The 14530-nt window shown below is 35.8% G+C and overlaps 1 long non-coding RNA gene across 1 annotated transcript; it reads right to left on the reverse strand.

The window, feature by feature from the left end:
* Window positions 1-2237: 2237 nt before the first annotated feature.
* On the reverse strand, window positions 2238-5393 carry LOC135771852 (uncharacterized). Its single transcript, XR_010543072.1, has 3 exons — window positions 5255-5393; window positions 3996-4108; window positions 2238-2901 (listed from the first exon to the last, which is right to left on the reverse strand). It is a non-coding gene; the product is annotated as an uncharacterized lncRNA (long non-coding RNA).
* Window positions 5394-14530: the final 9137 nt, after the last annotated feature.

A 14530-nucleotide genomic window follows, 5' to 3' on the forward strand; every position in this document is an offset into this window, starting at 1 on the left:
TTCCTTGTTTTTCCTTGCTTTTTATTGGTGCCACCACCGTTCGTTACTATAAGTGTGCGCCTACTAATTGACTCCGATAACAACATGTCACGGTAGAGTGGTTCCTCGGGTCTAGACAATTTTTCATAGGCGGAGCCTCCACAAAAATTTTTATTTTAATATTTTAAGCTAATAAAAAAATGTAATATAAATAAATCAAAGCCCTGTAAAATATGAAGTTTTATTTTAAGAAAAGCAAAACCACTAGTACATAATTAATACTGACGAGACTGATGGTGTGGGAGGGGGGGCACTTGGGGTGGCCAATCAAATTGTGGGGGTGGCCCGTGCCCCCCCTGGCCCCCCCCTGGCCCCGCCCCTGGCAGTGGATTATATGTTTCGTGTCTTTAAATTAAGAGAAACTTGCTGTCTTTTTGTTTGGTGAAAGGACACATTGTGAGAAGGCATCTATATATTTAAAGCAGGCCCTTCTTCAGCTTACTTTTCTCATTTTTTCGATGTAATATTCCTCTCACTGTGAAGTCAATGTTCTGCTTATTGATTGAATTCCAGCTGACACCTGATCTCTCTCTCTCTCTCTCTCTCTCTCTCTCTCTCTCTCTCTCTCTCTCTCTCTCTCTCTCTCTCTCTCTCTCTCTCTCCCTCTCTCTCGTAAAATGTTTAAAAAATACGCACCAGAGCAATGTTTGTGGTAACCGTGGTATAAGAGGATTAATTGACTCCGGTCCTTTGAATTATTTGAAAATAATGCACACCCGCGGTGTAACGGCACTCCGCTTCGCGTTGTGGCGCATTGCACCTTGGGTGTGCATTTTTTTCTTATAATTCAATGGCCCGTCATCAATTATTCTTTACTTAAACCATGAGTGAATTTTGTCCTGAAGGTTCAGTTGTGTTTTGTTTGTGGCAGAAGGTCATGGGCTCTCTGGGGAACCTGTGGATGAAACCATCTGTACCTTTTACATCATAATAAATACGTGACCAGTCACGGAAAGTAGGGACACAAGTCGGATCTGGGGCATTTTGAGTTATTCACCGATTCTGAAAGCTTTCCAACGATGTGTAACACATGGAAATCTGATACGATTTGAAGAAGTTGTGGCCATTTGAATGTAGGAACTCAGAAAAACTCAAACCGAGAAAATAGAGCTAGCAAGGTACTCTTTTTTTTCCAGCTGGGGGGAGACAATAGGGCTCATTTACATCTCATTTAGCTAAGCTATACCCCCTGTAAAGCTGTTTTGAGATACAGATGTTCTAGCATCATATGTAGTATTTTGTGACAGAAGTCCGGATGACAACATGCAAAAATAAACAGGACTTTTTACCTTTGTGTTGATCCAGTCTGTTTCAGATGTGTGAATCATCCAATGACCATTTTTGTCCACAAATGCGTATAATCCGTGAAATATAGATATATAGTCTATATTGTTAACATCAGATTTCGCATTAACGTCTGGTAATAGAATATAATATACAATCTAAGGACTATTTACATCGTAACATGTAAGGGTATATGAGACTGCACTCCGGTAATTTACGTTCCATTAAACACATGAACCCGCCTTCAAAGTTTGTCTTTAAAATAGGAAGGTAGTATAATAGATAATCCAAACAGCACAGTCGAAAACGTGAAGTCTTTTAGGGATGTCTTCATGGAAAATATTGATAGACAAAACATGTAGCCAATTATATAACGCATTCAACGATCTCTGTGTGACTTTTTTGTGTGTGTTTGACTTCATGCTGCGCTGCAAGAACTGACAGACAGATGACGTCAAAGTACCGCGAGAGTGAGTCGAAATTAAACTACTCCGTAAGATTTCTTGAAAGTCGCACAAGCCAGTGACGCAGCTGATGTTTATCTGTTCCGCCTCAGCTTCTTTCTTTTTCTTTTTTTTTTGCCTGAGCTTCGTTTACAGTCTGGGGAGACGCACGCTGTAAGTTTGAAAAAAATTAACTTAGCAAGCAATTTTGAAAAAAACCTTTCTTTCTCATTATCTCGAAAGTTGTGCTGCCGACTTGTGTCACTGATTTCCGTGACAGGTCACATATGTGTGTTTGATTGACAGGCACATCTGAAAAATGAATGTAATATATTGAACTGCACCCAGCAAATTCAAGACTTTATTTATTTTATGAAGTTAGCGTTGCAATTGTTGTTTGGCATGAAATTAAACCCTTAAAAAGGAAATTAGACAAAATTATTTTACACAAAAAATACATCGAATACAATATGAAATTAGATCATTTTTAATGAGTCTTTGAAAAAGCATCTGAAGCATCTTATAAGCTCATGAAAATTAACCAATCAAGCACCATGACCAGTGTTTTTTTTTTCAACCAGACAAACATGCTTTGTTTATTTCAACATTTGAATTTGGCTCTCCACAAAGGATGCATGGTTTATTGATTTGGCAGCGGTAGAGTGGGACACGATCAGCAATAGTCTTCAGTTTTACTTTCAGCTCCTCTGGTTTGCCTTTATCATATTTCCAGATATTTTGGAAAGCAAAGGCTTTTATTCCCTGATAGTTTTTTAGTTCATCTACACTTGGTATAATCTGGTGCTCTCCAGTGAGACAGGTCTTCATACAGGGAGAGTTTAGGGTGTAAAACACCACACATCCATCCTTTCTCTTATTCAGTAAATCTGTCAAATGTGAATTATTTACAGGGTCTAGAAGCAGAAACTCTGAATGTGCTTTATTAGGTTTTTTCTGGACTCCTGCAGCGATGAGCTCTGTGCCTTCGTAGACTGGTCTTGTATCACCTCTTATAGTATTTTTTACATTATTTCCTTTGTCATCTTTTAAGAAGTTGATAGTCGAGGGTTCGAAATTCTCCTGACACTGTTCCTGTGGGACATTGATGGCTGCTGCATACTGCAGTACCTGGTAACTAAAGAAAACAAATAAGCAATTACAGACATCATGAAGGTGTTAGACTCAAACAATCTATAAGTTTAGTTAATAACAATATTTGTGCAAATAAGTTAAATAGTAGTGATGCACAGATGTATCGGCCGTCGATAATTTATCGGCCGATTTTTGATGAATTTGAAACCATCGGCATATCGGCAATAGCACGAGAAAGGCCGATACCGATTATTTATTAATTAAATGCATAAAGAAATTCATTATATGTAAAAAAAAATGAGTTAATGTTGTTAATAAAATAAATTCTGTATAGCAAAAACCACCTTTGAAGGTTGTCATGCTGTCTTATTATATTTGTTTTAGCTTAATTTGGGCCTCTCTTATTATGTTGGTCAGTTGAATGTTAATTAGATCCAATCCATGTTCAGTAAAAATAATTTGATGCAGAAATAAACTACCTTATAGACCAACTGTATAGTATTGTATACAAGTGTTTAATATCGGTATCGGCATCGGTATCGGCCAGAAGTTGTCTGTTTAAATCGGTATCGGCATCGGCCCAAAAAAATCCTATCGGTGCATCCCTATTAAATAGTGATGTTAAATGATAATGTTAAAATGTTAAGGGTGACTTTAATTCTGTTCTTTTATTATATATAATCTACAAAAAACATGAACACAAGAAAGAGAGAAAACAAAAATACTATCCATAGCTTACTACCTTATTGTGGTCAAGTTTTAAAGTTTTTAATGGGTAGTTTATTGACTTCCATATAGGAAATACAAATACTATGAAAGTCAATGGGTAACATCAACTGTGCTCACCATCATTTATCAAAATATCTTCTTTTGTGTTCAACGAAATAAATACACCCATACAACAACATGAGGATGAGTGAATGATGGCAGAATATACATTTTTGGGTGAGCTATCCCTTTAAACTTTAAAGTGAAATCAAATTGGCTGTACAAGCCATTATACATACAAGTAAAAAAATAAGTTAAAATTGCTAATAAAATGTATACAACATTCAATTTGGATAAACGTTTACTGAAAGTGCAAATATAAATGTTTTCTCTCAAAAAATAAGAAAATAAACATGCTTATTTACTTACTTTGAGTTCAAGAAATTTACAATGGAAGCAAGATTTTTAATATTCTGAGCCTCTGTGCTTGTAGTAGAAATTGAAAGCAGGCAGATCAGGAAGAGTCCCTTCATATGATAAGCCTACAGCAAAACAAACACATTTAATACAATGATAAAGACTTAACAAAATAATCATCAATAATTAATCATTTCATGCAGAATCAAATACTGATTTTCTAAAAACTCTGAAAAACTTTACAACTAAACAGAGAGTAGATCAAGCCAGTACTAGAACATTTACATTTATATAGTTTTGACAAATATAGCCTACCTTTTAAATACAAGACAAAATGGCACTGTTGATATTTTTTTTTTTTAGATATGTCTGTGCAAGCTGTTTCAGTTAACACTTAATCGGTGTTTGGGATCCCGGGGGACCCCAATGGACTTTTCCTTCATTTTTTAAAGTGTTACCTTCATCTCAGGAGCATGCAATTCTGTGACTTTTCCTAAATAATCTATCTAAACGTGCACAAAAAAACTGGACTTGATTTGGTTGTTCTAAAGGTGTTTAAAAAGATACCGTTTAAGGTGTTTGGGGTCAAAATGACTCCACATTGGAACAAACTTTCCATCTCATACACAAACACACAAAATTCAGATTTTTTTATGTTTTTCAGAATGTTTAAATATATATTCACAAAATATATATCATAAAGTGAAGCATCAAGAAAATTAAGTGAAAATGTCCCTATGGACCTCTATTGGATAAATGTGGTCATTTCTAAAGTTTTTTAATTAAGATCGATATTTAAGTGATTTTTTTTCTTTTAAGAAAATATTTTCATGAGCCAATTTATGGCAAAGTTAAGTAATTGTGCAGTAAATAGGTAAAAAACTTTACAATTTCCACAAAAACACAGCATAAATGTAACGTTGAGAAGTAAATAAAAAAAATGATATATGGTTTTCCATATAAAAAGTTTATATAGTCTAAGTTTGGGACTATCAGACTCCAAAAACGTTATCTTTTTGAACACTGATTAAGGGTTAAGACGCTCAAACAAGCATTTTAGTCTTAATATTGGAGATGTTTTTCAGAGATAAAGTTAGCATGTTTCTTAAATATCAACAAATATATTATATTTTATTTTATTTAGCACAGTCAAAATCCTACATGCAGCTCCTTTCAGTCCTGTCCGGAAAACCACCCCTTGATGTCACTGAAACTGGGAACTAAGTACATGAAGTTATTAAAATCTTAGCATTTAGATATGGTCTACCTACCATATCAGTTGCACTTCTTTACACCAGTCTTCAGAAATGAGTCGAGCCAAATCTTTTCTGAGACAGGAAGAGATTCTTCCCTATTTATCCTGAACCAGCACCCCACATTGAGTCATGTGACTAAATGACAAAGTGTAAGGTTGTTACACAAAACTAACATATTCATCTGTTTTTTAGAAAACTGTCTAAAAAAAGTCAACAGTCATTGTTGACACTTGGTTAAAAACCATTTGGATTTTTTTCAAAATCTATAAGGGTGCAATGTATTTACACGGTTTATCCCTAAACGTCATCTGACCTTACAATATTACAAGTTTATCGTTTACCTGGATTTTTAAAATCCAAAATAAAGGTAAAATATTTAAAAAAATATGTTAACAAAAGTCATTATTAGCTGTTTATTTCACATTTCTTGTTACATACTTCTCAGATTTGTTTATATTTATTTTATTTTGTACCTTAAAGCTGGTATAAAAAAGATTTATTGTGAAAGTTGCTGATGAGGGTATAATTAAAATAAAATAAAGTTTGCATACATTGTTTGGTTAGGTGTATATACGAACACCAGAGCTAGAATTAAAGAGTGTGGCCAAGGCTACTTTACGGGTCGGCCATTAAAGAAAATTATGTGCAACAAAAGCATAAATGAATCTCATGGTTGCTGATTACTTCATATTACCCCACATTAGATAAAAATGCATATAGGCTACTGCACTGACTGCATGGATTCCTGTAGCTAAATATAATTTAAGGCTGAATTTTAAAACTTTTCTATTTCTCACAATTGATTTATTGAAATGAAACTGTTAATGAAACAACAGATCTCATTTTAACTCCAGTAACTTTCAGTAAGTTGTTCAGGAAATCTAAACTACATGATAAACTTTAAACTTATGGATTTTAGCAAAAAAGTAATTTGCCTATTTAAAATAAATATGGATGAATCTTTGTAACAGATTTTTAGTTAGCCAGTCATAGCAGTGAGTGATTTTCTCTTCTTGTTTTCTTATTTAGTTTAGACTTTTATGGCAGAGACTTCATCAAGACCGAATGCAATAAAATGTTTACATTCGGTTTAGAAGATCAGTTGTTTACCATGATACTAAGACGGCTTTTTTTGAGACATGTTTATGTGTATTTGTCTGTTAACCAAAAAGACGCCAACATGAACTCATTCAGCTTTATGGATGCTTGCTATTGTTTGAAGCGCAAGATGCGCGTTGCGTTTTCAAGTTCAAGGCAGCAGTACAGCCCAACACAGTTAATCTCATTATCATAAAAACATCACTTCAAGAATTAAAACATGCCTTTAGTTCTGCTGTTAAACAGTACAAAGAGAGAAAGAAAGCTCAATCTATAAGCATAAACTTTATTCAGTCCACAGAAAGACAAATATGCACCCTAATCCAGCCTAAGATGAAATCATTATGTAAAATTTGCAAAGTACGAACGTTAATATTTTCTTAATATTTGTCTGTAACAATGTGCCGTTAATGGGAATTTTTTTGTAAGGAGTAAAAGTAGCGCCTTAAATTTGGATGTCGTTTTAGCTCCGCCACCATATTGGAGTATTCCACATTGCAGATGGGCTGAAAAAGGCGAAGTCTGCCCTGTTGCTGTTTTCACATGAAATTTAAAGAGGACTGAAATGATCACGAATCCGTGTTTAGTTTATAGAGCTAACACATAATTTTTATAGGGGGGGGGGGCTAAGAAAGAATTTGGGAAGAATTTGTTTATTTGTGTTTCAGTCTGGAGACCCCCTAAAAATGGCCTAATGACGCCCCTGCCTATAACACAGCATGCATACACAACATGCATACTCTTTAATACTTTTGAGAATGGTATTTGTATATATTTGAAATGATGGATATAAAATGTAGGTTACTGTTTGCTTGGGTGACCATACGTGCCATTCTTCCCGGACGCATCCCATCCAGGATTTTGTGTTTGTCTTCCGGAAGTCGTATTTGTCAACCGCATACGTCATAGAGGATTGTTATTATTATTACAGGAAAGTAACCGTTACATTTCAAGGTAAGAATGAAACTACGATTGTATATCTTATGCTTTTAACTGAATGGCGTATGCGGTCAACAAATACGACTTCCGGAAGACGCACCGAAATCCTGGACGGGATGCGTCCCGGAAGAATGGCACGTATGGTCACCCTACTGTTTGCATGTTCTAACCACACAAGTTCGTAATGCAGTGTGCAAATGTTTGTTGGAATGATTGTCTTGGGAAGTTGAATAGAAGTTGTGACCGTACTGGCTTATGGTGCTTTTGGGAAACGCACCCAATTGAGCTGCTGACAAGTTGCTTAATCTTAATTTAACGGAATAATGTAACAGTGCCTTGAAAAACTTTTGTAATCAAGTTTATAAATGCATAAAATATATAGAATAAATAGAACATGTTAAACTTAACCATCATAGTAACATAGCAGGTGTGAATAAAATGTTATTTCTACTCATTGATTTCAGGAAAAAAATATTTTAAAGGACAAGTTCGGTATTTTAGACTTAAAGCCCTGTTTTCAGATTGTTTATGGTGAAATAGAATGGTTTTGACTGAAATTTCGACATTTTCGGCTGCCCTGAGAATTTTCGCGTGTTTGTGTTTTTCAACTCAGACCTCAATGGGTTTAATGGTGCACTGGAACAATCCTTCCTAAAATGCATTAAACTTTCGTTTACAAAGACGAGAAACTCACCGAGTGGTCAGGGGTGTTCACTGGTATGCTCACACCAGGGATGGGCAGTATTTCAAATACATGTATTTCAAATACGTATTTGAAATACAAAATAGTATTTTGTATTTTGTATTTTAAAGCCTTTGAAAAAAATGAAATGTAATTTGTATTTAAATACATTTAAGATGAGTATTTTTGTATTTTTAAAATACTCAAAATACTTTAAGCCAGTCAACCAGTCAGGGTGCTGTTTTCATGCATCAACTAGTTCATACCAGACACCAGAGTTCAGGTAAGCAAATATATATCTGTGCAGCTTTTAGTGGGCAATAATTAAAATGATGGAGTGGGAAAAAAGCAAGGGCGATTGAGTTATTGGGTGTGATGTGATTTGTGTTATTATAACTGTCGCGAAAGCAAATTCAGATTCACACTTGCACGTTGGCATGCAGTTTAATGCACGACTGAGAGAGTGTGAAACGCTGACAAATAGGCCTACACTTCTGACTTAAAGGAAAACCACTATTTTTTTACTATGTTCTTACCTCAACTTAGACAAATGAATACATAACTATCTATTTTCAATGCATGGAGGAAGAGCACTTAGTTTGCAGCATTTCGACCTCAGTGCACCGTAACATCTTCACAGGAGTGATGATGTTACTGCGCCAGAGGTTGAAGTGCTGCAAACTATGTGCTCTTCCGCCATACAATATAGTTCTCATTTTTTGCCACCATACTTACGCGTGTAACTACTCATGTAACAGTCTTTAAATAGGGAAAACATGGAAGTGTTTGTGGGCTTCTAAATTCTTCCCTGTTTGGATCCTAAGGAATAAATGGGACTAGGCTAAATGCTAATAATAATAATAAATAATTCCTTACATTTATATAGCGCTTTCTCAGTACTCAAAGCACTTTCCATATGAACGGGGGAATCTCCTCAACCACCACCAATGTGCAGCATCCACCTGGATGTTGCGACGGCAGCCATATTGCGCCAGAACGCCCACCACGCACCAGCTTATCAGTGGAGAGGAGACAGAGTGATATAGCCAATTAGTATGAGGGATGATTAGTAGGCCAATGGGCAAGTTTTTTTTTTTTTTTTTTGGCACACCCCTACTGTTTTTCGAAGGACATCCAGGGATTTTTAATGACCACAGAGAGTCAGGACCTCAGTTTAACGTCTCATCCGTAGGACGATGCTTTTTGACAGTATAGTGTCCCCGTCACTATACTGGGGTGTTAGGACCCACACAAACCACAGGGTGAGCACCCCCTGCTGGTCTCACTAACACCTCTACCAGCAGCAACCTGGTTTTCCCAGGTGGTCTCCCATCCAAGTATTGACCAGGCTCAGCTACGGTGGCCGACAGGGGTCACTGCACTGCAATGAAAGAAAACAAATGCGAATAGAAAAAACACCAGCAAATCAAGAAAACATCTTCATCAGTTTGACAACACATACGCTGCAGATATCGCAACACATCCAAATACAGAAACGCGTTGCAAATATCACAACACGAAAAAAAAAAGAAACGCATTCCAAATCTCACAACACGAACAATAACTGAAACGCGCTGCAAATTTCTCAAAACACGAGCAATAACCGAAACGCGCTGCATTAACAGAAACGCACGGCAAGTAGTTCAAACGACAACGGAAGTGTTTCAGGGGGGGTCACAAAAAGTGATGCACTGGTCTGAGAAGTGTTTTCGGTTTACATTCAATTCGTCCGTGGAGCATTTGTGAGTTTACATCGATCAAATGTAAGTTTTTCTTGTTTATTTTAATATCCTAATCGCATATTTGTTTTAGCCTTTCCATTATTATTAGCCTATAGACTTAAATAATTTGACGAAATACATAATAAACTGAGAAGCGTTGTGTTAGCTGGCTTAATTACACAAATGTCACTAGATAGTGTTCTAGGAGGACAATAAATACCACATTCTTCGTTAAAACAAGTAAAAATAACGTGTGAGTGTGTGTGTGTGTGTGTGTGTGTGTGTGTGTGTGTGTGTGTGTGTGTGTGTGTGTGCGTGTGTGCGCGTGTGCGCGTGTGCGTTGTGTGTGTGTGTGTGTGTGTGTGTGTGTGTGTGTGTGTGTGTGTGTGTGTGTGTGTGTGTGTGTGTGTGTGTGTGTGTGTGTGTGTGTGTGTGTGTGTGTGTGTGTGTGTGTGTGTGTGTGTGTGTACACGCGTGTTTCTATGTGAAGTTTTTGTGCTAATAATAGCTTATAGAACGTCTAACCGAACGTCTAAACAAACGTTGTGTGTGTGTGTTTGTGTTATTTTCAGGCAGCAAACATACAGTTTATAACTATATACAATAGTGTTAATTCAAGTTGTTTTTCATATTTTATTAGTTTTATATAATCTTTTTTATAAACTCTTTTATTATGTCTCAAACTTGTTTCATTTATATTGTGTGCTATGTGTTTTACAAATAGTTTTCAAAGTCTTTTATTTCATGGGATCATAATGTCATTAATTGTACATTAACTTTGCATGGTATAGGAACACTGAGAAAGTTGCTGTTCAAATTATTCAGTAAATGCTTTGTTCCTTTTTACAATGATTATGTCTCCAGCCTTCTGCTATAGGCCTATTCTCTGGGCTGGTAAATGAGATTTAACATAATTATTCTGTATTTTGTCTTTTTTTTCTTCTAGGAAAGCTAAAGGACCTGTTTCTTACATTGAGAGCATCCCGACCAGATGCATAGTGTGATATGGTAGCACCATAGAAATGAACTGCAAGAGCCTGTAGAGAGGGAGAAAGACTACTGAGAGGAACACAACTGCCTTCCTTTACACATTTTACAAACGAACGCACCAAAATTAACCAGAGTTTTGTTAGGTGGCTTTAAATTTGAGCTAGGGGCTTGGGTCAGACTGGTCTATCATTGTATCTATTCCAGAGCAAGTTATGAGATTTTTTACTGCAAACTAAAGATAAATTAAATTGTATTTAAAAAAACAACATTTGTTTACTAGCTTAAAACAACATAACATATAACAAATAACACATTTTCTAATTGTAACACAATTGTAAGTTAAGCATCACGGCCATTATTTGTATTTTTCATTAGGAACAGCTTATGTTTTGTAGCTCAATTTCTGACATTTTTGGATGCTGGTAGGTGATAATCTGGTCATACAGAATTACAATGTTAATGTTAATCTGAGAATGGTGATTATTTGTAATTATTTATCTTGTTTCTTTGTAGACCATTGCATTGTATTTCATGTCATATCTGCGGCATATGAAGATGCATATATTGGATTAACATTAAACATCTTGTTCAAAGACTCCTCTCCTGATTTTCTTACTGGAATATGGTCCATATTTGGCCACCTCAACCAGCTAAACCTTAAATGTAGTGAAGTTTACTACAACCAGAACATCAATCTTATCACTTTGACATGTACTGTATGACTTTTATTTGAATGAATAATACAGTTACTATAACATCTTACAATGTTGAAACTTCTTTTTAGTTCCTGCTTAGAACTTCTCGTAAAGGACAATGCTGTTAATAAACTTGCAGTAAAGCTGATTGATTGCCTATTTGTTTACTACAAATACCATGGCTATATGTAAATACAGTAACACAACTGTTTCTTTTCTATCATCCTTGGTAGGTTGTTATTTTCTATTTTTATCACATTACTTACATTTTAAGATTATACATTTTGCTGTTTCCTTTTCTTCCCTAAAATGAAAGAGTGTTTTAAAAGGAATTAAATAAATTATTTTAAATATTCTCTCTTGAATATGCAAATGAAAAATGCATTGGAAGTTTAAAGCCTTTATTTTCATATGTATAGATACCTGTACAATGACATTCTTCCTTTTTTATTGCCACATTACATTCAACTGTGATTGTCATTAAAATAATAAAGTAGAAAGAAACCTGTTATACAATATAATGTTGTCTGTGCAGTGTAAGTGTGACATGCTTGCCAAGTATGCAACGCATACTCAAAATGTGACCTCTGCAGTACCCATCCCAGTAAGTGGTGAAAATACACGGAGCAGTGGGCAGCTATTCCTTCAGTGCCCGGGGAGCAATTGGGTTTAAGGTGCCTTGTTCAAGGACATCACAGTTGTAACCTGCCGGCAAAGATGAAAAGTCGAACTGGCAACTTTCGGGTTACAAGTCCAACCCTCTAACCACTAGGCTATGACTATGTGTATCAAAAACTGCAGTATTGAACTAATGTTTGTGTAGAGATTAAAATAATGACAGTGATATTGGGGTCAATTAATGTTTTTGACATATTGAACTATTTGATGGCTGCTGGATAAAACTGTTCCTTAATCTTTACGTCCTGTAGCTTACACTTCTGTATGTATTGCCAGAGGATGTAGGTGGAAACAGTTTGGTATAAGTGGGCATTTTAACAATGGAACCGGCTCCTTTCTGTACTGGTAGACCTGCAGGAAGGCAGTTGTGTTCCTCTCAGTAGTCTTTCTCCCTCTCTACAGGCTCTTGCAGTTCATTTCTATGGTGCTACCATATCACACTATGCATCTGGTTGCTCTCAATGTAATAACAGGTCCTTTAGCTTTCCTAGAAGAATAAAAAGACAAAATACAGAATAATTATGTTAAATCTCATTTACCAGCCCAGAGAATAGGCCTATAGCAGAAGGCTGGAGACATAATCATTGTAAAAATGAACAAAGCATTTACTGAATAATCTGAACAGCAACTTTCTCAGTGTTCCTATACCATGCAAAGTTAATGTACAATTAATGACATTATGATCCCATGAAATAAAAGACTTTGAAAACTATTTGTAAAACACATAGCACACAATATAAATTAAACAAGTTTGAGACATAATAAAAGAGTTTATAAAAAAGATTATATAAAACTAATAAAATATGAAAAACAACTTGAATTAACACTATTGTATATAGTTATAAACTGTATGTTTGCTGCCTGAAAATAACACACACACACACACACACACACACACACACACAACGTTTGGTTAGACGTTCGGTTAGACGTTCTATAAGCTATTATTAGCACAAAAACCTCTCATAGAAACACGCGTGTACACACACGCACGCACGCACGCACGCACGCACGCACGCACACACACACACACACACACACACACACACACACACACACTCACACATTATTTTTACTTGTTTTAATGAAGAATGTGGTATTTATTGTCCTCCTAGAACACTATCTAGTGACATTTGTGTTATTAAGCCAGCTAACACAACGCTTCTCAGTTTATTATGTATTTCGTCAAATTATTTAAGTCTATAGGCTAATAATAATGGAAAGGCTAAAACAAATATGCGATTAGGATATTAAAATAAACAAGAAAAACTTACATTTGATCGATGTAAACTCACAAAAGCTCCACTGACGAATTGAATGTAAATCGAAAACACTTCTCAGACCAGTGCATCACTTTTTGTGACCCCCCCTGAAACACTTCCGTTGTCGTTTGAACTACTTGCCGTGCGTTTCTGTTAATGCAGCGCGTTTCTGTTATTGCTCGTGTTTTGAGAAATTTGCAGCGCGTTTCAGTTATTGTTGGTGTTGTGAGATTTGGAACGCGTTTCTTTTTTTGTTCGTGTTGTGATATTTGCAACGCGTTTCTGTATTTGGATGTGTAGCGATATCTGCAGCGTATGTGTTGTCAAACTGATGAAGATGTTTCCTTGATTTGCTGGTGTTTTTCTATTTGCATGTGTTTTCTTTCGTTGCCGTGCAGCGACCCCTGTCGGCCACCGTAGTGCCAGGATTCAAAACTGAAAATGAAGCTCGGAAAGGTTGAAATTTAGTGTTCGCAAACTCAAAATCATACAAAAAAAAGTTTTGCAACACCGAAAAATAAGATTTGCAAGCTTGCAAAATGTAAAAAAATAAAAATATATCTGCAAACATTATGTTGTTTTTGAGATTTCCTTTTTCGGAACCGCAACATCTTTTTTACGATGTTGCGCAAACAATTTTTCAGAGTTTCAAATTTGTCAGTGTTCTCCCACTGTATAGTTTGTTTTCCAGGTTTGAAACCCTGGCCACAAATCTGTCAATTAACGCCACTAAACAAACCAATAAACCCATTTTCTTCAATTTCTTTATTAAATAATACGATTTTAAACATTTACTCTTGTATTTGTTGTATTTGTCTTGTATTTGTCTTGTAGCTGTGTACCGCTGGTTGCGGTAGCCGAACGGACTGCGTACGTGAGCCGCGAAAGCAGCGCGTTAAAGTAACTAAAGGCGTGAGCCCCGACAATACATTTCCGCTCTTTTGTATTATTATTCTAAGGTATGTCCTTTCAATTTGGGAAAACTAATCTGTTGCTGATAACCGATGAATTAAAAGGAAATCCGTATTGCTTTAATACATCATTCAACAGCTGAGCTAAGCCTGCTTGCTGTAATGTGGCCATTGTGGATGCGTTTTTGATTGTTAATTAAACATGATTGCCCATACGATTATTTTACTTATACTGTATACCCTGCACTTGCATGCTAGCCTAGACTATTTTTATAATAGAAAAATCGACCTTATTCTTTTAACCAAAGAAAAGAA

Source organism: Paramisgurnus dabryanus, chromosome 8 (genome assembly GCF_030506205.2).
Source record: "Paramisgurnus dabryanus chromosome 8, PD_genome_1.1, whole genome shotgun sequence".
In the NCBI taxonomy this organism is placed as follows: domain Eukaryota; kingdom Metazoa; phylum Chordata; class Actinopteri; order Cypriniformes; family Cobitidae; genus Paramisgurnus; species Paramisgurnus dabryanus.